Here is a 26,989-nt window from a genome sequence, read left to right on the forward strand (position 1 = left end):
AGAGATAAAGGAGGGAGTGTGGGTGTCCCCCGCATTGGGCGAGACCAGAGTGGGGGGTGCTGAGCGGGAAAGATGCTTCCCCTCAGTGCCGAAACAGGGCTTGTGGAACTGGGTTTTGGCAAAAGTGCCCTGCGGGGAAACCTCATAGATCCATTTTACTCCAATAAAAAAGGGGGTAACAAATGTGAAAATCAGACTAAGTTTCCACCTAAAAAGCTGGGCCGTGCCCATCTGCACAAGAGCACAAGCAACCCCAGACATTTTTCCAACCTTTCAGCCTCAGCTTGCTTTCCTGCAGTGACGCGAACACACCTGACCACGCAATTCCTGGCTTAGTGAGACAAAGTAACACCTTCCAGGCTCAAACATACATGTGGTCTCTTCTGTTACCATGCAAAGGGAACGAAATGGCTCATGGACCCGAATACACATAAAAATAAGAAAGTAAATAATTGGATGGGCATCTTATGCATGCTACAGTAACTGCAAACACTCGTGTCTGTGTGGCTTGCCTTAAAATCACATCTTCTCAATTGCATGGTGTTATTTGCTTCTCCTGGCTGAGAGGAACTTGCCAATTATATAGTATGCTTGTCCTCGATAGGACATTATACGGATCATTCACCCTTTCTTTCCCTGAAAAACGAATGAAAGCAACACTCAGAAATGAACACATGCAAATGAACACATGCAAATGGACATATGCAAATGAACACATGCAAATTGACACATGCAAATGGACACATGCTCTGCGTCCCAGTTCTTTATGCCAATTTCTTTCACGAAACATAAACATCCAAATAACCGGCTTAGCCCCCCGCCACCTCCTCGACTCCCTTTAAGAGAATATCTGTTTCAGTTATAGAACACCTATATGAGCAAGTATTTTATTTATTTATTATTTTCTTATAATGCGCCGGAGCCCGCAGGCATCAGGGCGCAAAAGACTGAAAAATGGGAAGAAAGCAGGAGATAATGCTCATTTAACAAGAGTGTTCAAGTTCACCTAAACAGAAGTGCCTTCAAGCGTTTCCAGAAACAGTGCAAGTCTGGTATCAGCCTCAGCTCAATGGGCAGCTTATTCCATGTTGAGGCGGTCTGCACCGGAACAGAACGACCGCCGCCCTTCGCGTGCCTGGTACGTCGGCAACGGAGAAGCATAGAATCACTAGAACTAGTAATTCTGCAAAATTGCTGCAACTGGAAACCATCCCGGAAATATGCCAGAGCTGAACCATACAAGCACTTATGGGTGATTGTGCTGATTTTAAAACTAATCCTCTCCTTAATGGCCAACCAGTGTGGATCTCTTCTATGTTCTGAGATTGGGTCGCCTCTTGGAATACTTTTCACAATGCGCACTGCATCATTCTGCAGTACCTGCATCCTATGGATGCATCTTTTCTTTGACCCGCTCAAGATTGATTGCGTTACAATAATCCAATCTGGGCATGAGTACTGCTCTAGTTAGGGTAATGCAATTAGCCTGAGAATGCAAAGGTTTAATTAACTGAAGCAGTCTTAGATGGTATTGTGCTTTGCTAACAATATTGTTGGTCTGGGCTTCTGAACTCAGAGAAGGTTCAAGCGTAATACTGAGTGTTTTGACTTCGGTAGTAGCATCTATCAATCAGTGGTCAAAGTGTATGAAAAGAAGTAGTGGAACTATGTTCCCTGCTGGTCTTCCCCGCTCCCCACAAACCCCATCACCATGCCCCCTCCCACTCACAATCCAAACCCCCAAACAAACACACCTGTCAGTGCAGTGCACTGAAGTGCAAGCTTCAACTTCTTCCTACACTTTTATTTTCAAACTAAACCATTCCAGAACGGTTTATTTTTAAAATAAAAGTATAGGAACAGTGAAACCTGAAAATAAAAGGTATAGCCGACCACCCGCCCCCATTTCGACCTCTGGTATCAATTGCTGCTCAATATGGAAACCTATATACTCTGCATTTAGCTTTGCGCACGATTGTGAGGACCCAAGTATGCGAAACTCAGTCTTGGATCTGTTGATAGTCCGTTAACCGTCATCCAGACCTTGATTGACTCATAGATAAAAGATACCTCCTCAGAATCTTTACCATAATCCCCACTTAGTTCCATGACGAGCTGGGTATCGTCCGCGTAGTTGGTAAAGCGGACACCCGGCTCATCCAACAAATCCCATAGTGGGCGATCGAACACATTAAAAAGAGCTGGGGAGAGGCAAGCACCCTGTGGAACTCCACAGCTAATACATTCAGGCTCAGAGTGCTCCTCTCCCCAGTGGATACTAGACATCCTGTTCCTGAGGAATGAGTCCATCTATTTAATCACTGCTTCAGAACAGTGCCCCACCACTGCAAGCCTTTTTATCAGCAGTTCATGGTTCACTAGGTTGAGTGACAGATCCAACAGCATCAGCATCCCGACTTGCTTTTATGCATGAAATGCTGACATCCCTGTCTGAAGCTCTATTAGGGCACTTTCTGTACTGTGATGGGCTCTAAAACCCGACTATTTTTGGTGAAGTATCTTATTTGTCTCTCAATGTTCCTGCAGCTGCATGGCTGCGGTTTTATCAATAATCTTCAGTAGAAATGGAACCTTTGTAATAGGCCTCAAGTTGTTATAATTTCTACAGTGCTGTCCTGGTCCTTTTGGCAGTGGGGTAACCACCACCTTTTTACACAGATCTGGAACTTTCTTGTATTCAAAGGTTGCATTGGTGAAGCGTCTGTCTCCGGAGGAAAGCTCAGCAGCAACGTGCTCGCCTTGGAAGCAAGACGACACAGAGCAACACAGGTTAGATCCCCGGTCCGCGCTTAGAAACCTATGGGTATTAAGCACGTTATAAATAACATATCATACCAGCAAAGGTGCAAAAAGCTCAGATTTGTCCAGGAGTATCTTTACTAGAAAAACATCTCCTGGGCGGGTCGCAAGAACTTAAGTGTAAGGAACATGCTAGATGACGTATGAATACTGACTACAATGACCCCCGAGCCAATACCGATGGGTCCATTACTCCATGAATACTAATTGTGAATTACAATTTATGAATTACCAAAGCGCAATTACACCATTATTTAACTAGTTACTCATTAATAAATGTTTCTTACACTTGTGTTGCATATTTATCACACATTCTTTAATGCATTGTTATTGCCCCCTGTTGTAAAGCGACATCAACAATAGTTTAGCCTAAAACAGGTAAGCACCCTCTTGTTTATTTCTTTTTTTTGGTTTTTAAAAGGTTCTTTTGATCACAAGTTTTTTAGCATTGCAAATTTCTAGTCAACATTAACATGGGAATTTCCTTTGTTGGAGGCTTAAACAAGACACTTGCGCAATAGGGTGACAAAAAGACAGAATACAAACATTGTCCCTGTGTTTCTGAAGCAGGAATCATTTTATTTATATATTTCATTTCTTTATTTTTATTTAGGAGGAGGAATTATTATTATATTAAGTATGTGTGTGTGTCAATGATAGCCAGATGTGCTTACTATCAACGTGGACAGGCGGTATGGCTTAGGTACATTTGCATGCAGATGTTGCGGGGATACCCTTGTAGCTTATGTCCAATCACTGTTGGCAAATGTGCTGAAAATCCTTTACAGTCATCATAAGCATGTCTGCTGACACCTCGCAAGGTGCGGTCTTCTGATTGGCATGTCGACATGTCAGCAATGAAAGTGTCAGTTGTTCTTGGGTCTAGGGTTCATACACGTTGCACTGGTGCACACAGTAGAGCAAATTCAGGTGTGTGTCCGCTGTTTGTGTTAAACCGAGGAGCGTATTTTGAGCCAGGTCCTATGCAGCTCAATATGCTTATTTTCTCTGAGAAGGCGGCTGCACCTGTGGCAGAATGCCACCTGCGAGGGCTCACTGCCCTGCGCTTTCTTGATTTTTGTAATGCAATGTGAAGGTTGGGTCTCTGCAGGAAAGGGTGCACTGCTAAATAGACACACTGCCCAGTTGCGGTGTGGCTAAACCGTAAATTCATTGATTGCCGGTAAGATAACTGAGTGGGTTGAGCTCTCGCTGCTGCGCTCGGTGTGTGATCTGCAGGTCACAGGTTCGAGTCCCTGCAAGGCCAACTCAGCCTTTCATCCTGCCGGGGTCGATGAATGAATGGCAACTTCGGTTGGGGGATATTGTATGTATGTATATATGTTCTTAGGCGTAAGCGCTATATAAATAACACGTCATCATGACACATGTGCAAGTGTCAGGGTCTGTGAGTATGTAGCATGGCCACTGCCGTTCGAATATACTAAATGTATTGATTCTTCTCTTGTGCACATCAGCAGCTGAAATGTGAACTTGCCACATTTCAGATATAAAACTACTACATCACTGGGAATGTGGCTACTACATCACTGGGAATGTGGCTACTACATCACTGGGAATGTGGCTGCTACATCACTGGGAATGTGGCTGCTACATCACTGGGAATGTGGCTACTACATCACTGGGAATGTGGCTGCTACATCACTGGGAATGTGGCTGCTACATCACTGGGAATGTGGCTGCTACATCACTGGGAATGTGGCTGCTACATCACTGGGAATGTGGCTGCTACATCACTGGGAATGTGGCTGCTACATCACTGGGAATGTGGCTACTACATCACTGGGAATGTGGCTGCTACATCACTGGGAATGTGGCTACTACATCACTGGGAATGTGGCTACTACATCACTGGGAATGTGGCTACTACATCACTGGGAATGTGGCACATATAGGAACTGTGTGGCCGCTACTCCTGTGAAGTACCCTTTGGCGTCAGGGGAACGCATTAATACCTTGCAACTGTCTATTGGCAACTATCACTATATACAACCCTTTAGGGGTGTGGGAAAGAATGGCATTTCATACAGTCTGCTTAAAATAAAATAATCTTAGCAGCCATGTGCTGGATTTAAAAACATGCAGCTCGTGTTAACCTGCATTTTTCACTAGCCTGCGATACCTGCTAGCAGGCATATTTTTCACTAGCCTGCGATACCTGCTAGCAGGCATAAAGTGCATGCTGGATTCATCCGAAGGTGAAGCAATACCCTGCCAAAGATGGCTATTGCTGCAGGCCGAGAATTGACCTCACAGCACCCTCAAATCTGCTGTGTTGCATATTATGAAACTAACCTGCCTACCTCTCATTGGCTGTTCCACACAGGCAGAATGTATTTACTGCTTTTAAGAGCTGATGTGCAGATGGGTCCATTACACATGTTGCACACAAAACACCTTTGTCATTGACACTTTCCTGTTCTTTTATTCATGCTCCTCCCCTTCACATTCAGTGTTTTGGGACAGCCTTAGAGCCTATTTGGCGCTACACAAGTAACCAACATGACTGTATCTTCCTTCGCCTGTTCCTCTGCAGGCTTTGCTAGCAGTGCTTTTTATTTTCGCTTCCCCTCGGCATGTTCAGCTGACTAACCTCAAGGCAATATGACCGTTAGACATCCTCACCTTATACAGTGTAAAATGGCCTCCCAATTTCCCTTCTTTAAAATAGACAATAGCACCTTGAAATAAAGAGTATCTTCTGCCTACTTGCACAAAAACGTTGCATTAGGGGTGTGCATGAAGGGTTCTATGTGATGTTAACGAAAAATGTTATAACGAAACATATTTGACCGAAACTTAAATACCAAAAAATACTGAATTCTTTATTTTTGTTTATTTGTGGGGTTCCCCCCCGCAAGCCTCTTGCTTTGCAGTAATTATAACCCCACCCAACCCGCTCCCCACCCTTTTTGTAATTCCTTACCCCACCCATATATATATTTAATTAAAAAATCGGTGATTGTCAGAATTAATTAGTTGTTAACATCACTGGATACCGCATGAAGGTGTGTGCTGGAAGGGTGGGAGGGGTCATTTAAGCCTCTGTCACCTTCCCCCCTTCACTAAATACACAGGAGTCTGTGGTCTGTGTGCTCCCCTAGCTGTCGCTGGATATCCATTTAAAGAAGGTGTTTTGAAATCTCTTGAATGAAATAAAATGCATGTACCGATTTTGCAGAGCCCACAGCTGCAATCAGTTGAACTGGGATAAGTAGAAGCAATGTGAATCGACTGTGCAAGCAGCATCCTTACTCACAGTGTCAATAGTTTGCCGCTTGATTGCATAATGAAATATCGGTTCAGACAGCCTCAGCACTTAGACGGCACAGCCAGGGCAGTTAAGCCTTTTACAATTTCATAACATAACATGTGTTTTTACAGTTTTGTTATGCAATTCAAGGATTCATGTGCATCTCCCACCTCCAACCCTGTTAGTTTAGCTGCTGGAAAAGTGCATAGTCTCTTAAATCCCTTTTTCTGCAAATGTATGTTTGAATGATTTCAAGGCCCATCTACTGGCTACATTTCCATTTCTCCTGCTGCTGGCAAAGTGCCTACCCTGGCAGTAGGATTTGGAGCAAATTATTGTGTCTTTTGATAGGTTTAAATGCAATGCTGACTACGTTTGTAAAGTATTCCCAAGTGCAGCAGCTCCCCAGAACACCATTTCTCTTAGCTGTGAGTCGGTTGTGGAGCAAATTCAATTATGTTTCCCATTGCTCCACCATGCTCGGTGTATTCACTGTGTTTCACCCCCTGGCTGCTCCTTTCCATCGAGCACCAGGTAAGTGAAAATGCAGTCTGGGACCCTCCTGGGTCTCCATTCACTTTTTTTTGGGCCAGTGTGTTGCCCTTGTCCCAGCCCCGCACCTGGTTGCTTCCCCACAGCTCCATTTCCCTCTCCCTCCCTCCACCCACCTCCCAGCCCGCCCCGCGATCCTGATTGGCCTCCTGCTCCACCATGCTTGGTGTATTCACTGTGTTTCACCCCCTGGCTGCTCCTTTCCACCGAGCACCAGGTAAGTGAAAATGCAGTCTGGGACCCTCCTGGGGGTGCTTTCACTTTTTTATGGGCCAGTGTGTTGCCCTTGTCCCAGCCCCGCACCTGGTTGCTTCCCCACAGCTCCATTTCCCTCTCCCTCCCTCCGCCCACCTCCCAGCCCGCCCCGCGATCCTGATTGGCCTCCTGCTCCACCATGCTTGGTGTATTCACTGTGTTTCACCCCCTGGCTGCTCCTTTCCACCGAGCACCAGGTAAGTGAAAATGCAGCCTGGGACCCTCCTGGGGGTGCTTTCACTTTTTTATGGGCCTGTGTGTTGCCCTTGTCCCAGCCCCGCACCCTGTTCCTTCCCCACAGCTCCATTTCCCACTCCCTCCCTCTGCCTGCCTCCCAGCGCGCCCCGCGATCCTGATAGGCCTCCTCCTCCACCTTACTCGGTGTATTCACCTGACATGATTGGTCAAGCGGTTACTCAAACCCCATCCACCCTGGGCAGCACTCTGCCCGGCAGCCCCTGCGGCAAAGGGCCCTAAGGCTAAGGGTGGCTCCAACAGAGGCAGCTCCAGATGGTGTCTGCAGGTGTCCACAGGGGAAGCCAGTGAAGCCAGCTGTCAACCGACACCAACAAAAAAAAAAGTAAGTGTGGCAGCGGTGGGGAGTAAAGCAATCACTCTACTCCAGAAAGCCCTGCCACTCTACATTACCTTACCAAAAACATAGACTGCCAGGTGAACATCACTTACAACACTCATGCTTAGATTGAATTGTGACTATCAGCTACATCTATTTGAGGTAGGATTGTAATTTTTTGCCTTGCATCGCATCTAGACATATTCGTGCATGTTAGCAAGCTCCACACTTACATAGAATATTTGAAGGTTAGTAAGTGCCACATTGGATAGAATTATGAACATTAGCTTGAGTCGCATCTAGATAGGATTGTGAATGTTAGCATGTGCCACAGTTAGCTGGAATCGTGATTGTTAGCATGTGCCACTCCTAGATGGAATTGTGAATGATAGTATATGCCACACTTAGATGGAATTGTGAACATAAGTCTGAGTCTCATCTAGACAGGATTGTGAATGTTAACATGAACCACACTTATATAGAACTGTGAATGATAGCATGTGCCGCACTTAGATGGAATAGTGAACATCAGCCTGAGTCGCATCTAGATAGAATTGCGAATGATAGCATGTGCCAAACTTAGACGGAATTGTGAATGATTGCATGTGCCCAACTTAGCTGGAATCATGATTCTTAGCATGTGCCACTCCTAGATGGAATTGTGAACATTAGCCTGAGTCACATCTAGAAAGGATTATGAATATCAGTAAGGCCCACACTTAGATGGAATTGTGAATGATAGCAAGTGCCACACTTAGATGTAATCCTGAACATTGGCCTGAGTCACATCTAGATAGGATTATGAATGTTAGCAAGTGCCACACTTAGATGAAATTGTGAATGTCAGCATGTGCGACACTTAGATGGAATAGTGAACACTAGCCAGCCTCACATCTGGAAAGGATTATGAAGGTTAACAAGTGCCACACTCAGATGGAACAGTGAATTTTAGCAAGTGCCACACTTAGAATTAGGAAGACTAGCAAGTATCACATTTAGATAGAATTGTGAACATTAGCCTCCGCCTTACACAGACAGAATTGTGAATGATAGCAAGTACCACACGTAGACAGAACTGCAAATGTTAGCATGTGCCACACTTAGATAAGATTGTGAAGAATAGCCTGCGTCACAACTAGATAGGGTTGTGAATGTCGGCCAGTGCCACATCTAGATAGAATAACGATTGTTAGCCAGTGCCACGTCTAGACTGCATTGGGAATACTATTGAGGCCAGATTTAGATATAAATGTGAATACTAGCATGCTTCACATATAGACAGTACCTCAAAGGTGGACCAGTGCCACATTTGGATATAGTTGTGAATACTGGCGGGCGTCATATATAGAAAGGTTTGTGAATAATAGCCAGTACCGGATCCAGATAGAAACGCAGAGATATTCACCTGCCACATCTAGAAAGAACCTGGATAGGTAGCACATCACTTCTAGACAGCGGTGCCAATAACCAACCCACTAACAATTTCACCCCTCTGCATACACCTCTCAAACTCCAACCAAACACAACCCTACAGCACAACAAACCACACACACTACACTACACCGCAACAACAAAACAAATCACACATAAACTCACACAACAGCACACGACGGCTACCGACCGGAAAGCACCCCAAGCGCAGCAAGCAGTGTTAACCGGGCTGAGGCTGCCAACGGCACATCACTGCTCTCTTGCACTTTTCCCGCTCATTCCCACTAACTCACCCCCCACCCCCTTTCCTTTTCAGATCCGCCAGAGCACCAGGGGACCACTCGGGTGCTGATAGTGTGCCGTATAAATATCCTTTAACATTAACATTTCCTCTACTTTAGGATGGATGAACATAGTTTGTGCCCATTTCCAGCCTGCTTTTAAATCTTGTCAATCATGGCGCATTCACTTTCCAGTGAGTCAATGGAATACACCAAAGTCAATCCTAGGGGTCAGCCTATTTTCTGACACTGGCCATGTAAGTAGGCACATGGATCTTGTGCCCCCTTTTTCTACACATACATTTCCTTCCATCTTACCTTTGCACCCTTCTGCAGCTTTGTTGGTCCAGTTAAGTGTTGTACAACGAGCAAGTTGTCCAGTAAACTGTTTCCCTTTAGTTATCTGTGTTCACTCTATTGCAATTAGTTCAGCCAACTAGGCAATTGCAAGTCAGGAAAGTGTTTGGAAAGATGGGGCTGGTTATTCCCAGAGAAGCCCAGCAACCGCCTAAGAGGGGTCTAGCCTGCTCAAGGGCCCAAGAGTCCCCATGCATTGGTGGACAATATCCAAATACCAACTGCGGCTGCAATCTCAAGACTGTATCCTCAGCAGGGAACCTACACACCGAAGGCCGCCCTAATTGTCTGCAGATTGCCCTCTTATCCCTAGTCCAAAATAGAGCTGAGGGGCACTCAATGACACTTTTTGAGTGCAGTGGTCCTTACATTGTCGGCTTGTAGCCTCAAAGACTCCCATCCCACTTGTCACTCACAGTGGTGTGAGGTGGCCTTACTATGCATAACGCATGGTAAAAGCAGCAAGTGTCTCATATCCTTATGTGGTGTTGGTCAGGTAACGCATGCACCCCCGTGTACAAGAACCCCAAGCTCTGCAGTGACTGCACTGTCAGCCAATATAGTACAATATATTTAGTAGAATATTACACCATTCTGTCCCACTGCACTCATCCCTCAGTAGAAGAGCATGCAAACATGGCACGCTGATGGACATCCAACAAATTGGATCTCTCTTTCCCTGTGATGAGCCACCCCTCCCACCATTTGCAGACATTCCACTCTGGGCTTTGTCACGTTTGACTGACAGCTAGGAAATCTCTTGATGTATCTCTCTCTGGGTCTGTCACCTAGCATGCAAATAAGCCTCTACTCTTCAAGGGTACGCTTGAGCATATCTCAGGCTCATCATGCAAATACTCACTGACTCAGAGGAACTTTATTTCGGCAGATCGCCATAAAAAGTCAAACAGAAATAACAAATAATGTACAGCCTACTTCACATCATAATGAAAGTATTCAAGATTGAACATATAATGTAAACACAATAACCTAAGCATATCCGGTGCAAGTGCATTGTATATTATAAAAACATACGATTTTAAGGTTTTTACCTTCAGTATTAAAAACACAATTGGACACCAAATACCTCAAAACCATTCATCGATCAGTAACAAAAGAATAAAATAATCAATTGTGTTCATTATCCAAGTTATAAAGTGCACATAATGACCAGAGCTTATAAAGTGCTGGTGCATTGAATTCTATGAAAGCATACACTTTTACAATGTTTACCATGAATATTAAAATCACAGTTAAACAGCATGTACCCCAAAACCATTCATCAATACTTTTAGAGGCGTAGCCTGATTATTTAAGCCAATTACCTCTCTTTGTGTGAGCTTCAATAGTGCAGTTCTTTTCAACGAGGATCTATGTACAAATGTAGCTTCTGCACACAAAATGGCAGCAGCATCTGTCCTTCTGCAAAGTGCCATAGCTTTGTGTGTGGTCACAGTCCTAAATAGAAGACATCTTGGCCTCAAGTAAATTCTTCTAAAATGTTTGTACAACTGGCAAGCCAAGCAAAAGTGCTCTAAGGACTCGACCCAATCTAAACCATATGGGCACGTATCTGATTCAGCGGTGTCCCACTTATGTCTTATCTGTGCCACTGGCAAGGTGCTAAATCTTAGTTCTTAGGTATGATGAGCGTAGCGGCCTTGGTTGCATACCATCTAAATAAGGTTCATAGCCCCTTTTAGTTTTATGTTCCATTCTGTTATTGAGGCGGAAGAGGTGGAATTAGATCTGAAAGTATTCTGTTCACTTTGTCGCCCGCTATCTGCCTTGATAGATTCTTTTACAGAGTCCACAATTTGTTAGGGGTGCACCCTGAGCTTGATGTGTCCAGTTTTACGCGGAATTCGTCTGACATGTGAAACCCACTGCAGGGACATTCCACCTGCCTGCCCTAGAACACTCTTGGCTGCCTCCCTAAACATTTGGAGTTCAGGTTTGCTCCATAATCTTATCCAGTAGATGATTGGCAAAATGGCTGCAATATCTCCTACAATGAGCAATCCTGTTTTCGAATGAATCTAGAATTGTCGATGTACCGGTTGCGACACCGAGGTTCTCTGTCAAAAAGCCATTCTCGATCGTTCCAAGGTCACCACAATTACTATGCCCCCTAGCGTTCGGCCCCATAAAGGGGGGCTTGTCTTGCTTGGATTTTATACGCTTGCAAAAGTGGACCCATCACTTCATCCCCATAATCATGTGAGAATTTAGTGATGGACCCACAATATCCAGAGACTGAAGCTCCGGCTCTCATTTGTAGGAGCCGGCAACCCCCCCCCCCATATAATCTATATCTATACTTTCCTCGTCCAAAAATAGCTTACAGGACATATTTTCCTTTTTTTTACAAGACCATCATTACAGAACTCTCCTAAATAGGTGTAATTGATTTTCAGGCTAGATCTTGTTAATGAAATTAAAATGGCATTATCTGCAAATAATAAAACTAGGTATCTATCTCCAGCAAGGGATGGGGCATTGTTGGGGTGGACCCAGTGTTTTCTATTAGGCCATTGATGTAAAGCAATAAAGGAGTTGGGGCCAGCACACAGCCCTGCCACACACCCTTCTGTATTGTAACAGAGTTGGTAGTTCCTCCCCACGCCCCAAAGCCCCACCTAACTACAGCTTCATTATTTTAATCTAATACCAATATAGCCCAAAAGAGGGAATACAGGATGGCGTAATCTCTTAGGTTTTGCCAAAGTTTTTAGCGAGGTACTCCATCGAATGCAGTGCGTAATTCAATGGACAGGGTAAAGATGTTGACTTTTCTTAAAAGGACAAATTTGTCTCGGGAGGATAGCTCAGCTGCAATGTGCTTGCCTTGGAAGCAAGCCCACACGAGCAAGACAGGTTCGATACCCAGGTCAAGCGTTATCAATAACCCATCATATCATATCAACTATCAACGATAATCTAAAGCACTGATCCATAGTACTGCTTCCTTCTCTAAATCCTGCTCGCTGTTGATTAATAAGGTCAAGAATAGAGACCCAAACATTCAGGTGACCTAATGCCACCATGCCAAAAATGTTCACCATGGAAACAATTGATGGAATGGGTCGACAGTTACTTGCCGACTCGTGTCTGGTCTTCTTATACAGCGCAACTATTTAGGAACATGTCCATCATTTAGGGACTAATTTCAATACTACCCTGTAAGTATTAGAAACTGGCCACACAAGTGCACATTTGTTCTTAGGAGCATTACACCCTTTTCCCTGAAGCAGTATCCTTTGATCGTTCATCCCTGTCTCGACAGGCATGAAAAAGATCACTATTTTCATCACTACCTCTATTCCATTCTATACCTGTTATGATATGATATGATAAGTCATTTATAACACGCCTGTACACAAGTGTTTCTAGGCGCGACAAGAAAAGGGAGGGGAGACAGAGGAGGACAAAACAACAACCTTACTAAGCCTTGTGTCATTTAGAACGTGCACATGGGAGGGGGAGAAGTGCCAGGGGGGAAGGAGGAGTGCGAGGGAACTTGTGAGTGCTGCCAGGAGGTGGCTCATAAGTGCAGAAAGTCAGGGGACTGTAGGGTTGCACCATCAGTCCCTAAGTGGTTGGGAGACTCGGAGGCAGTGCAAGGGCAACTGTTCATGCAGGAGCATGGTCCCGTAAGATCAGTGGGTGGTCAGGTAACAAGTGTGCGCAGCAGACAGGCCCATCAACGAAGGGAGAGGGAGAGAGAACCTGGAAGTGAAAAGGAAGGTCTTGAGTTGCTTCCAGAACCTTAGGTGGTCCTGCTTAAGTTTGAGAGAGGCGGGCAGGCTTTTCCAGAGTGAGGCCCCAGCCGAGGACAGAGATCTACCCCCACCCTCTGCATGAAGAAGTGCCTGACCCTCAGAGAGTTGGAGGTGGAAGAGAGGAGGGCTCGAGAGAAAGATGCTTAGGAAGAGAAATTTGGATGTAGTGTGGTCCCAGGCCCCAGAACACCTTGTGGACGATGCAGAGAGTCTTGAACTTGATCCTTGCAGCCACAGGGAGCCAGTGGAGAGATTTCAGGGCTGGAGAGATATGAGCCATGGGCTTGAAGCCAAGAACAAGTCTCGAAGTCCTGTTCTGGATTAGTTGTAAAGGGCGTAGAGAAAAGGCAGGAAGATTTAGAATGAGGCTGCTGCAGTAGTCCAGCCAGTCTAGAGAGGACCAGGGCTCTGCAGACAGTGAGCTTCTGGGGGAAAGTGAGAAAAGGAAGAATGCCTTTGAGGAGGTGCAGCTGATAGTGTGACTTCTTAGAGATGTCAAGATGTGAGGAGAGAAAGAGAGGCTGGAGTTGAAGATGACACCAAGGTTATTGGCCTTACAGGAAGGTGCAGGGCCCAGTGTGAGCATCCAGAGTGAGGGAGGGAAAGTGGGAGCAGGTGTCCCAATGAGGAGGATCTCAGTCTTACTGGCATTAAGGCAGAGATCATTGGAGACACAGCATTCCTGAATTGTGGATAGACAGTCGGGTATGAGAGAAGGAGCCGAAGAGGCTGAGGGGAGCCTGACGGAGAGCTGGGTGTCATCCTCATAACACTGACAGGTAGGACAGATGGTAAACCGTGCTCAAACCTTTCCTGTGGTTGTACACTTTCTTCCCCTTTACCTTCCACTGCTGCCCATTTCTATTCTCTCATGGACAAAGGCCTGGATATCCCTGGCGGGTGCCCCACAGGCCACCCTCTGGATAAGCACTGCCAGAACTCTACGGTGGAGACTGGCACAGTATGAACAATTGTTTACATACCATATGGATCCTGTATCTCACCAACTCTTTTCAACATCTACATCCTGCCTTTTTTGACGCTGCTCGACGACATGGGTGTCCAATATGCTAACTACACTGATGACACCCAGGTTGTCCTGAATCTCTCAGGCATTTACGCACAGGATGTCGTAACCATTATTTTGATGTATGGCACCATCCAAGCCTGGATGGCAGCCAATGCCCTGACCTTGAATAATGATAAAACAGAGCTTCTGATTGTTTCTACTTTCTTCGGGGACTCAGCTGAAAAAGCTTCCTGCAGACTATCAAAGTTTCAATATCGCTGGCTCTATCATCCCAGTTGCAAAAAGTGCGAAGACCCTCTGGGTCATGTTCGATGCTGAACTCACTATGAAACCTCAGGTTGCTCTTCTTTGGGTGTCCTGTGGCTATAACAATAAACTCCTTGGCTACATTTGTCCTTTCTTGTCACCTAAGAAAATCTGTTTACTCGCATCAGAATTGGTAAACTCGCAAGTGAACTACTGTAATAGCCTGTTTCTGGGCACCCCACAGGCATATTTTACAGCATTACAAGGGATCCAAAATGGTGCAGTGCATGCCACCAAGGGTCTTGCCAGACGAGTTCACATTACCAACGCGAGGAGGGAGCTCCATTGGCTCCCAGTGAAATATTGTGTTACTCACAAGGCCTTAACGCTGATCCACAAATGTCTTAATCTCCTATCCCCTCCCATCTTATTTGAGCGCACAAAGGTCTACCAACCATGCCGCTCACTCAGGTCTTGTGACCAGTCAAGCCTCCAACAACCAAAATTCAAGCTTAAAGGGTTCGGTGACACCACGTTCAATGTTGAAGCCCCCTTAGCCTGGAACGCCCTTGCCCCTGATCTAAGAAAGATAAAGTCGTTGACTGACTTCACAAAAAGGATCAAGACCCATCTTTTCAACCTTGCCTTGTAACTGACCTCCTGCTTCTCCCCTTCTGTTCTTGATACTCGTTGTTGGTCTTTGGTTTTATGCGCGTCCTGAGACCTTTGGGTGAGTGGCGCGTCATAAAAATTAAAATAAATAAATATATGCCATAAAATAACATAAAGGAAGTCATTTGTATCTCGAAGTGTGAATCCAGCACCTCACCCCCATGAGGAGCGTGTGGGTGCCTGGAAATAGTTGAGCCGTGGGCAGAAGGAAGCTAATTCACAAAAAGAGACTCTTTAATCAAAGGGAGTTGACAGTGACTAAAACAGTCTTGGGAACAAGTTGCACCAAAATAAATATTCTGTCATCTTGGATGACGTCCTGCTGAAGCAGGCCTCTGAGAATGACAGCAACAGAGGTGACGCCCTTTGCTAAACAGTGGTAATGGCTGGCTTCGAGCAGAAGGCTTGAAAATACAGCAAGCCCCCACTAGAATGTAGCTGTATATGGTGTGGCCCCTCTCATACATAACATAACTTCCATCCAAAATATTGGTGTGTACCTACAGCCCCAAAATGCACACCAGTAAGTAACTATGTCTCCACTCCCTCGCCAACATAGAGGGATGGTAATTTGTGAACATCCTGGATATTATCTCCCCAGTGTTTACTGCCACCTACACAAATGCTTAACACCATACCATTTGTCTTCGCCGGACGGGTTTTGTGTTCCCTGGTACACAGGAGCCTCAGAAATTCAACAGTGATGACCCATCCAATGTCTATTTCCCACTGAGCCCTAGCTTCGGGTGGTTTGTCAGATGTACCTCGAATCAATGCACCGTAAAGCATGTGATCTAAGGACTTTAGAGTCCTTGTGCAGGCCCAGTACATTTCCAAAGGGGGTGTGCTTCCACGAATGCTGGATTTCCATTTCTCTTCTGTTAATAGACCTTTCAGTTGTAGGTCCAGAAAATGTCGGGAGTGAGCCTACGCATACATCTGATTCCACAGACTCTATCTGAATAAAGTGCCCCTTTTGCCACATCTATACAGCTTGCTCCTCTAGCCTTAAAAAAATCTGGAATCGAATTGGGTCGGCAATAGCCTCTGCAAGAGAGTGCTTCCAGACACACCTGACTAGCGATGGGCTTGTAGATCAGAGTCGTATGCTTGTCTTCCGCCAGATGCGCCACCAAACCTACTGCACTGATGTGCCATCACTTTAAAGAGCATATCCCAGGAAGGTGCTCATAGATAGTATAATATTGTCTAGGAAACCCCACTGCTCTTCCAGATTATTAAGCATGTGGTTTACGATGGCCCCAAACTGGAAGGTCCTGTTATATTCGGAAAAGTCTTGGAGACCATCATCACCAACTGAGTAAGTGGCCACTAGGGCATCATATGAAACTCTCAGTTTCTTGGTATTTCACAAATACTATAACTATAATTATAACTGTTCTTTTATAACGCGCTTAATACCAGAGATTGGTGTCTAAGCGTGGGATCTGGATTTAAACCTGTGTTGCGCTGCATTGTCTTGCTTCCAAAACAAACGTGTTGCCCCTGAGCTATCCCCACTCACCAAACAGCCACATGACTCTTATAGACTCAGCAACAAAACCATCTGGGATCTTGATAGGGCTCATCTGGAATAAGAAGATATGCCTAGACAATACATTCATTGATATGCGCATCCAGGATAACTTTTAATGGTCAATTCCTAAGAATATCAATCTTTATTTGTTCCCATAGGAGTGCAACATTTGCTGAATTGATCCCTCTTCTTGATTTGTGATGAAATTCTTAGATAATGGGCCTCATTACAAGTCAGTCGGTCCGGAAAGAATGTTGGTGGTAAATCCGCCACCACCGTTCTTTCCGGACCGGCTGATCTCGAGTTCTGCAGGCAGGAGGTGTCATTCCCTTCAGGTCTGACCTGGCGGGTTTAACACCACCCGCCTGCAGGCGGACGTGGAAACACCGGCACCAATACAAGATGGTGCTGGTGTTTCCACTTCCCCATTCCCATGGAGTCCTCTAGGACTCCATGGGATTGGGGATTTACCGAATTCCGCCTCCTGAATTACTGGGTCACCGGGGTTGTAATGCCCCGGTGATTCTGGCAATCACAGAGGCGGAATGGAAATACGAGTCCGGCGGTAACCTGCCGGAATTTCCGGCACGGTTACCGCCGGACTCGTAATGAGGCCCATGAATCTTTGCCATGTGTATCATAAAAGGTAAAGCTTGTACACTATTTTTTTTTTTTTGTGATCATCCTGACCTATGGGCATCAAGCTTGATTTATGTAAATGAACCTTACAGACTCAGTGGGTCCCATATATCCCTCTAGTGGAGTAGGCATCGAGTGCAATGGGTGTGTTAAGTGTACCAAAACATTGCATGCAACGAGTCCCATAACACTCCTGAGCCCTCTGTTCTTCAATATGGCTGCTGCTAGAGGCTCCATTGTCAGACCAAACCAAACAGAAGTGGGGGTAAGTAGCAACCCTGCCTCATTCCCCTGTGCAAGGGGAATTCGCCTGAGTGTAACCCAATGACCGTGACCCTGGAAGTCAGTCCTGAGTACAATGCACCTAGGCCACTCTACCAATTCTTCCCAAAACCAGCCACCTTAAACACTTCTCCCAGGAAAGTCCAACGGAACCGGTCAAACACTCTTTTGCCATCGAGTGGCACTTGGATGGAGTCAATGGACCTCCCCGCCATCACTACCATAAGACTGAATGGCTTGCAGATGTTCTGAGCCCCTTGTCGTACCCTCACAAAACCCTGATCATTGTGAATTAACCTTGGCAGGATCCCCTCCAGTCAAATGATCTAATAGTAGCCAAAATGTTTGTTAAGAGGAAGAATAATTTACAATATGAGGAGCAATTCTCTGGGTATTTCCCTGCTTTCAGAATACCCGAAATTAGGACTTCTCTGAAAGGTCAATGGTATGGCGGAATTACCGCCCCATTCCAAGGTGAGTGGGGCGGTAATTCCCCATTCACCAATGGCCCCTTCCCCATTCCCATTTTTGCCCCATAGGGCATAATGGGAATGGGGAAAGGCGATAATTACGGCACCGTAAATTACTGTGCCGTAATTATCGCCAAGGTCCCTTTGCGGCATGGCTTTTAACGGCTGCAAAAAGCAGCCGTTAAAAGCCATCCCGCAAAGGGAACCTTGTAATCAGGCGTTAAGGGTCGGCGCCGTTTACGGCACCGTAAACCCCTTAACGACTGAGTCGGAATGAGGGCCTAAGGCAGGAATGTCAAGAAAACCTCTGTAAAGAGTTTATGTGTACCCATCGCTATCAGGGGCCTTAACAGTTGTCATTTGCATGATCTCCAACCGTACATCTCTGTGAACTACAGGGCCTTCTATGAAATGTGCTCCCCCCTACGTAAAGACTTATAAATCTAACTCCTACGAGCATTCTGGAACTTGATCTGCCAAATTCACTCTTTATAACAATAGAGCTCTTCATAAAAATTAGCAAAACATCTTGGATGCCCTACAGATTTTTGCACAGTTATCCTTCTTCGTCCCTTATCCGGCTTCCCCTCCCATATCTTTTTTATTTTTTTATTTTCATTGTTTTATTGGTTAATCGGTTTCTTCTAACCTTTAACAGTTCCACATTCCAATTTCTTATCTATTTATCATTTACTAATGACTACTGTCCATCTTCCTATACATCATTAACAATGTCCATTCTCAATACCCATTCATTTCGTCTAATCAGGGTTCCCACCTTGGTCGCAGATTCCTCACCAAGAGGGAGTCACTTTATCCCCTTCTCACAGGATTTTTGTCTGCAGAATCTTAACTTGCGGAAGAACTCCCCAACCAATAAACCTTTCAGTTGCTAACATTACATCCAATAAGATTGCTTCACTAAGTCCCTCCTTTTGACGCGCTTCCTCTCCAACACCCTAATTTCCCTTTTAAGCTCTCTCCTCTCCGATACCTCTCTCTTTCATCCTCTTCATTAGGATTCACCTAAAAGGGGCCATTGGTACATCCCAGACCTCTGACAAAGGAACTTCCCTCTATCATTTATCTTTAAAAAAGTGCTCCCTATGTGGGCCATCTTTCAGCAGCATATCATTGCATATGGATATTCCCGGTCTGTTGGGTTATTCTGCTATACCCAAAGACACAATGACCATATCGTGGTCCGTCCGAACCCCTGGTTGTATCTTACAAGAACTTACTTGTCAGGTGGTATCTACACTTTCCATAAACAAGTAGCCTATCTTGGGGCGAGTCTTGTGTGAGCATGAGTAAAATGTGAAGGAGACCACAGTTACGTTGCTGCAATGTATCTACCAAAACATAATGGCCCAGGTGTTTCCTAAATGTAGTTATAAGGATTCTTCTCTATCCATCTGTGTCCCATTGCCTTTTCCAAAGAACTGCCTATCCATGTTGGGGCCAACTGCAATATTGAAGCTGTCCTCCAGGATCATTAGACCGTCTACCCATGTGAAACCTCCCTCATTACTGTCTCCGCAAAGTTGGCCTGGCCCTGTTTGGGATTATACATGAACCACAATGTTCCTCAGAAGATTCCAACGTGTCCTTTCACCAACAATGAGTTATGGTCGTAGGTCCTTTCAATAGCCGACACATCCATTTGGAGCGACTTCCATAGCACTGTTTCCACCTGTGCTTTGTTTGCATCCTGATATCCATTGAACCCAAAAATAGTATTGTTCCAACTGGAATATACTTTATCATCTAATATTACTTACTTCTCAATTGTTAAAAACCAATGTAGCGTCCGGCAAACGATCTCACGAATGTGGCTAGGCACCCAATCTAAATAGTGCATTTTGAAGTGACAGGTATATCGATTCCTCCTAAAAGCTCTCTTATTTGTATTTATTTTAATTGTATACATTTACACAACATTACTTGAAATCGTCACACAACCATGAAACAAAAAGAGAAAGTTGAGGAAGCAAAGACATTAAATAGTCATGTTGATTACGAGATCAGACAGCCTCATAGATACATAAAAGAAAAAAAAATGTTGTGGTCAAAAAGCTAAACATCAATATTAATTCCAAAATAGCATACCCTAAATATGTAAACGAATGAATAAATTGGTTGTTTACATCCTGAGACATCCAGAAGGTTTGTCCCACCCCTAACCAACCCCAAAGTTGGGTACCTTCCCCTGTTTGAAATGTATTTCTTGTAAAAACATGATAGACAGATCACTCCTCTTAACGTTGTGCAACAACAGTGATTTTCTTTTTGGAGTGTTCAGTCCTTTGCCATTCAATGTTCCCACTTTCATGTTTCTCATGCATTGAGGCTTCTCTAGGGACCCAAAGTGTCCTAACAAACCACCAATTGGACGTAGATCGTGAATTCACACCAATACCTGCCTGTTTTTTTTTAAGCTGTAAGTCACCCAGCGAAAACGTCTATGCAAAAATCACGCCCCTCTTTCACCATCCCTTTTCCCCAGAAGAATTCAATGTCATTGCTCTTTATCATCAGATTCATTAAGATCTCAAAATCAAACATGGGTTAGATCAATCGCTAAAGTTTCCAACCAATCGTTGTTGCTGAGACTCCCGTTAAAATCTGGGTCATGATAGGACCCTCCTATCAATCATCTTCATGCCCCCAATGACCCTCCCGAATCACATAAACCTCCCCCGTGAACAGTACAAGTAACATCTTCATACTGTTGCACACCACAAAATGAAAAACACCCTACTGTTATCAGAATCATCTTTTAACCTGGGAGGATGTGTTTAACTTGCAAAACGTCCCAGTCCCAAATATTCTCTTACTGGTCAACCTTTCTGAATCAGACACGAGCGTGAACCGTCCTGATGTGGTCGAGGGTCACTCTGTGGACTCTGCTCTTCCTGTAAGCTCTCAAATGACATGCTCTACTTCCTCAAGTTGGATGCCACCTCTTTGTGCTCAAATAGTTACGAAAGAGTATACCACCATCACAACTGGATATTGTGTTCTGAGAGGCATGTGGTCAGTGGTTCCCACTGAAAGTGGAGAGGTCTTCAAAACTCATGGTCTGGATCACGTCCAGGATTTCCAACTTGTCACTATTGACCTCGGACCCTTAGTACCGCCTCTCCTCTGTGTACTCTACTAAAAATTACCTCCTTCCATCATTATTCCCCCCAAGAGGGTAATAATGAGGTTTTTGGTCTCTCTCTCTCCATTTAAAGCTGCACTTCTGCTTTCTTGGAGCCATCCCAAGATTCCTATATTACAACGTTGCTTCCAGTTCTCTATATCGTCAACTTTCATTTCCACTTTCCACTGGTGGATTTCCAACACAGCCTCACATTGTACGCGATCGAGTCTGTGGAAAGTTGTTGTTCTCCAGAGACTGTATTGTGCATTCCCCCTTATCCACAAAGCCCCTAAACCTGGTAATGGGTGACTGGATGCCTGCAGGCAGCGCCTATATTTCCAGCAATACATCTTTCGTATCTTGCTTCGTAGCCTGAGCACTGGATGTGGCAGCCACATAATCCCCCTTGGTGGCAGCGCCTTGCAAATGATTGGTCATATTTGGGGCCAAAGGCTTTCAACAAAAACTCTGCAAATCCTTCAGACGCATATGCTCCTTAAAGCCGCTCATCCCTTGGATGTCTCTCTCTCCACGTTCAGGAAGGGGAGAAGAAAACCAAAGAATGTATCGACCAGCATAAAAGGCCCCCAAACTTTGAGAAATAGTGCTGTGGGAACAAATATCCGTACGGGGTCTTTAATCCCACCCTGGATGTGAATGATGTCCCGGTTTCTCTAGCAGCACATCTAAACACAGGAGTCTCTTCTTGCTGGCCAAACCTCTTCCTAAAGACCTCCCATCCTTATTTCTATGTAATAGAAAAATATGTCTATGCAATGGACCCGTAAGGTGCTCCCACGACCCTATCGCAATGTTACCCATTCAACAATGGCAATTACATTTCACCCTTGTCTCAGGGCAACTGTGGCGTCAGATTGAGGAGTCTCAGCAGCGGGCAGACCTAATATTCCTTCTCCATGAGGCGCTCCCACTACCACAACACGTACCCAGCTCAGCTCTCCCAGGGTCCCTTGTCTCTTCTGCTGCAATGTGCTGCACTTCTGGCAGCGGCCTGTGTTGCACGGTATCAAAGTTCAAAGATCACTTCTTCTGTGGTATATGGTGGTTGGGGGGATCAGCACAATCAACACCTGTGCTCTTGCATCTGGACCCTTACACTCACCTCAAGATTTTTTGGTGGTCACAAACCCCATTTTCGGATGTGACCCTCGTGCAACTTGTCTGCAGAGTCATTGCATCCTCCGAGGCCTTCTGCCTTGGGTTGGGGGAGACTGCGCTCTCTTAGACCATTCTACGGTACTACTGGGCGATCAACAGGAAATTATTTAACCATTACTTCATCAATGGCGGCTGTATCAACCTTCCAGCCATTGGGTTGTGAGAAGCTTGGAGGAACCAAAGTATTAGGCAGTGATCTTGCCTGAACACCCTGCGTATATTTCCCAGGCTTTTAAAAGTCAAAGAAAATTACTCTTGGCATTGCCATTGCTCAGCGTTTCATCGTTTTTTAATTCAATACATCTTCAATATAGTCAAGCCAATGCCTGACCTGGTTTACTAACTCAGCATTTCACACACCTGACCGTCGCCTGTGCACCGAGCCCTACATCCAGTGGTGGACTGGCCTATAGGGAACTCTGGAGATTTCCCAGTAGGCCTCTGGACCCTGGGCCTCTTTTGTGTGGTATTTCCAAATTTTCCGATAGGAAAAGGGTTGGGCTTGGTGAAAATGTGTAACATGGGGACACTTTGAAAATTAAATTCAGGGCCTCTTTTGGTTCCCAGTACACCCCTGCCTACATGGCTTTGTTCAGCCAACCTGTCAGTACATCAATAGTGCTGATACTTGTGTTCACAGACCTTTCAAATACCCAGGTGATTTAGTGTGTCATTCGAAACATGGTCATCTAGAGGCATTCAAAAAGTGGGGAGGAAAATCAGGACACCCAAGTCCTTCTGCAGTACCTAGAAAAGAAAAGTACACATTTAGTACAAGCACATAATCACTCTTACAAGAAGATAGACAAAATGTAACAACATACCCTTCCTGGATGTGGTGGAAAAACTGCCTTGAACAGCTACAGGTGGGCTGGTAATGGCGAAACAAAGGACCCAAAACAGAGCTGGCATATCGACACCGTGGAGGCGTGAGGAAAAGCGGACCACCAATAAGAATCTTCAGAACACATGTAATGAATATGAACATAAACACAGGGTTCAATTTGATCCAGATGCATGAATCTAACAGTTCAGAAATTCACTTAACAAGATCCAAGGAAAGAAAGTCACAAAGTCCAATAGAAGCAAATAAACCAAATCCAAGTAAGCAACCCGCAAGAAAGTCGGCAACATCTTCCACTGAGCTTGAGCAGGCGGGCGGCCTGTAAAAGAAGGGCATTGTGAGGTCCACAGACAGATGACCAGAAAACCACACACATGCCAGAGGGGGGAATGGTCCAGTAGCGTGGCGAGCAGGCACACACTGGGAAAGGCAACATAAGGAAGTGGATGGTAAATACCAACAGAAGTGGCGCAATTAAGCATATCTGGAAGCTCCACCTTGAGTGATAGAGACATTTTAGCATTCCTCACCCTACCGTGTCAATTTCATTTGAAGAAAACATTTGTGATTGTATTGTTTTAGTCATTCTTGCATGCAATTTCCTCCAGCATTATAATGTACAGAGAGTACAGTCTATTTGAATAAGATGTGTGATTAACCCCTTAAGTGCCAGTTACATAATAGACTGACACTTATAAAAGGTTAGGTTTTAGTGTTTTTACTAGTTGTCTGTTTTTAAAATGAAAGTATATATTTCTAAAGAACTTTGCTTGAACCTTGTTATGTTGGTACTTACCACAAGGTTTGGAAAATTCCAATGCTGGTCAGCACCTCTAAAAGCACAGCCTGCCTTCAACCTATGCTACCAATAAAGGGGAAAAGCAGGTATGCACTTTCGAGCTGTCTACCTTTGTGACTGAAACCCCAAAGTGCCGATTTGTTATCGAAGATTGGGCCTACCGCGTGAAAGCCTTTGCTCTCTGTTGCACCTCGTCAGGCCGTTGCCATGTTTTGTCGCAGCACCTCTTCTGTGATATAGACCTCCTGTATTCTGTGAATGCTGCCCTCGGAAGCAGAGGGTGGTTTTGGCTGAGCCACATATCAATTGGGCCGAGTCCGTGACATTCACGGCAACCATACGCCTGGGGACCAATTCTGTTGGTGACGGTGCGCTATATAAGTACCTTTCACAAAACATGATGGTAACTGACACTTTGGCGAGTGAAGCGGTTAACAGAGAATGCCACGCCATTTGCGTTGTGTGCATCACTGCGCGTGTGAGACATTTGGTGTCTGTGCAGTGCACCATAAACACTCTGACATGGTTGCTTCAAAGTCACACACATGTGGTCATCAGCCCTACTGGGGTCTGTCACTGGGCATTTTCTATTTCCAGTGCTCTTGTCCACTAAATACAATACATATTGTAACTATTCTAACAGTGGTGGCTGGGGGACGTGGGCAGCAATAAGGCAGCTGATGAGGTGGTGGGGGGGCGGTGTTCGTCTTTACCAAAAGTAGTGACCCAAAAATATGATCGGATCGCCCAGCACTTGATCAGTGAAACGTGAAAATGCCACCTTCTCCCTTAAGATTGTATTTGTATTTTAGTATTTATTTCATTTGTATTACGCACCTTGCCCTGGGGCATCTGGGCGAATAGTCTGAAGAAAGTGGTTACATACAATCAAAACGGTTTTCCCGAAGGAAGGAGCAAAGCATACAATAACAATACTTTACAAGATATAAGGCAAGTACAGGTAACAGTGGTTACTATATAAATACAGTACAATATGTAAAGAAGGCTAAGAGAACAACGTTAACACGTTACCATAAGGACAATGTGGTTAGGTGGATGAGGCAGATGTATCAAGCTCATGTAGCCATGATTTAGTTTTATTCTTAAAGGAGTGGAAAGATGGTTCTGTTCTGAGTGTAGTGGGTATGGTGTTCCATAATTTGGCCGCGAAGACTGGGAAACTAGATCCTCCGGCTGTCTGAAGCTTGTAGCTGGGTATAGTAAGTGTGTGTATATGAGCAGACCTCAAGGGTCTGGTAGCTGAGTGTCGCGTGAAACGGTTGGTCAAGTATGCAGGTGCCGAGTTGTTCTGGACCTTGTGAGTTGAAGCAAGAGTTTTGACTGAAAATCGGTGGGCGATAGGGAGCCAGTGCAGATTACGTCTTGTGTCAGAGATGTGTAATCTCCTTTGGAGGTTAAGAGCCGCCCTGATGGCAATATTCTGAATAACCTGTAATTTATCAATGTTTCTTTGGCTGGTCCCTAGATAGAGGGCGTTACAGTAATCAATTTTAGACATGATGAGGGTTCTCGCGAGGATGATGCAGTTGTCAGTCGTCAGGAAGAGTCTGCAGGCGGTGATGAGTTTGCAGGTGGAGGCCGACGCCGAGACAACAGCATTAGTTTGTTTAGTCAAAGAAAGTGTCGATTCTAAGTATATGCCAAGTGTTTTTGTAACATTGGACACTTTGATAATGTTCCCATCAATAGTAAATGATTTTTAGGCTGGGTCAAGTTTCATGAGTTTGATGTGGGAGCCAAGGACAAGTAGCTCAATTTTTTTTATCATTAAGGCAGAGCCCATGATGAGCCATCCAAGCCTGGATGACTGAGTAGACTTCATTAAGAGCTTTGGAGTCCGTTGCGTAGTCGCCTGTGATGGGGATGAGTATCTGGGTGTCGTCAGCATAGTTAGTGTATGAGACACCCAGCTAGTCAAGTATGTCAAAGAGCGGCTTAGTAAACACATTGTACAATGTGGGGGATATGCAAGATCCTTGTGGGACTCCACATGGGACTGGGGCTGGTTCGGTAGCGGCAGATGGTGAAAGAACACTCATGGTTCTGTTCGCCAGGAAGGAGCTGATCCACGATGTGGCCGCGTCAGCGAAATGGGCAGCTATTTTGAGGTGGTGACAGAGAATTTGGTGATCTACCAAATCAAAAGCTGCTGAAAGATCAAGGAGAAGTAGGAGTGCCATCTTGCCCTTGTCTTTCAGATGCTCAATTTGTGTTTTTAGGTCCATCAAGGCTGTCTCTGTCCTGTGTCCAGGTTGGAATCCTGATTGTCTTAGGCCCAGTAGTTTGTTTGTTTCGAGGAAGTCCTGGATTGTAGGCAGGCCGCCCAATCCAGAATTTTTTGTAAGTAAGGCACAGTAGTAATGGATGGGTTACTCGTGTCAAGTGTAGGTTTTTTGATTAGTGGGATGACCCAAGTGTCCTTGAGGTTATGCGGGACAATACCAGATTTAAATGAAGCATTTATGAAGGTGGTGATAAAGGGAGCAAGATCATGCGCTGCCTCCTTGATGATAGGGGCAGGGCATGAATCACCTTGGCAATTTGAAGGTTTGAGTTTCTTGATAATATTTTCAACTTCCCAAATAGCGATAGGCGTGAAGCTGAATGGTTTGAAGGTGTGTTTAGGCGTGGGGAGGTTGTGAGACGGGGAGTTAATTGGAGAGTCTGAGAGATTATTTCTTTTGGCGTTAATTTTAGCTTGCAGTGTAGAAATGTTATCTAAGAGTGCCTTTTGGATATTGGTACACAAGGCTGTATCAGGGGTACAGATGTCCAGAGGGGCTACAGGGGACTCTA

This window comes from Ambystoma mexicanum, chromosome 4p (genome assembly GCF_040938575.1).
Source record: "Ambystoma mexicanum isolate Mex_15411 chromosome 4p, UKY_AmexF1_1, whole genome shotgun sequence".
In the NCBI taxonomy this organism is placed as follows: Eukaryota; Metazoa; Chordata; class Amphibia; order Caudata; family Ambystomatidae; genus Ambystoma; species Ambystoma mexicanum.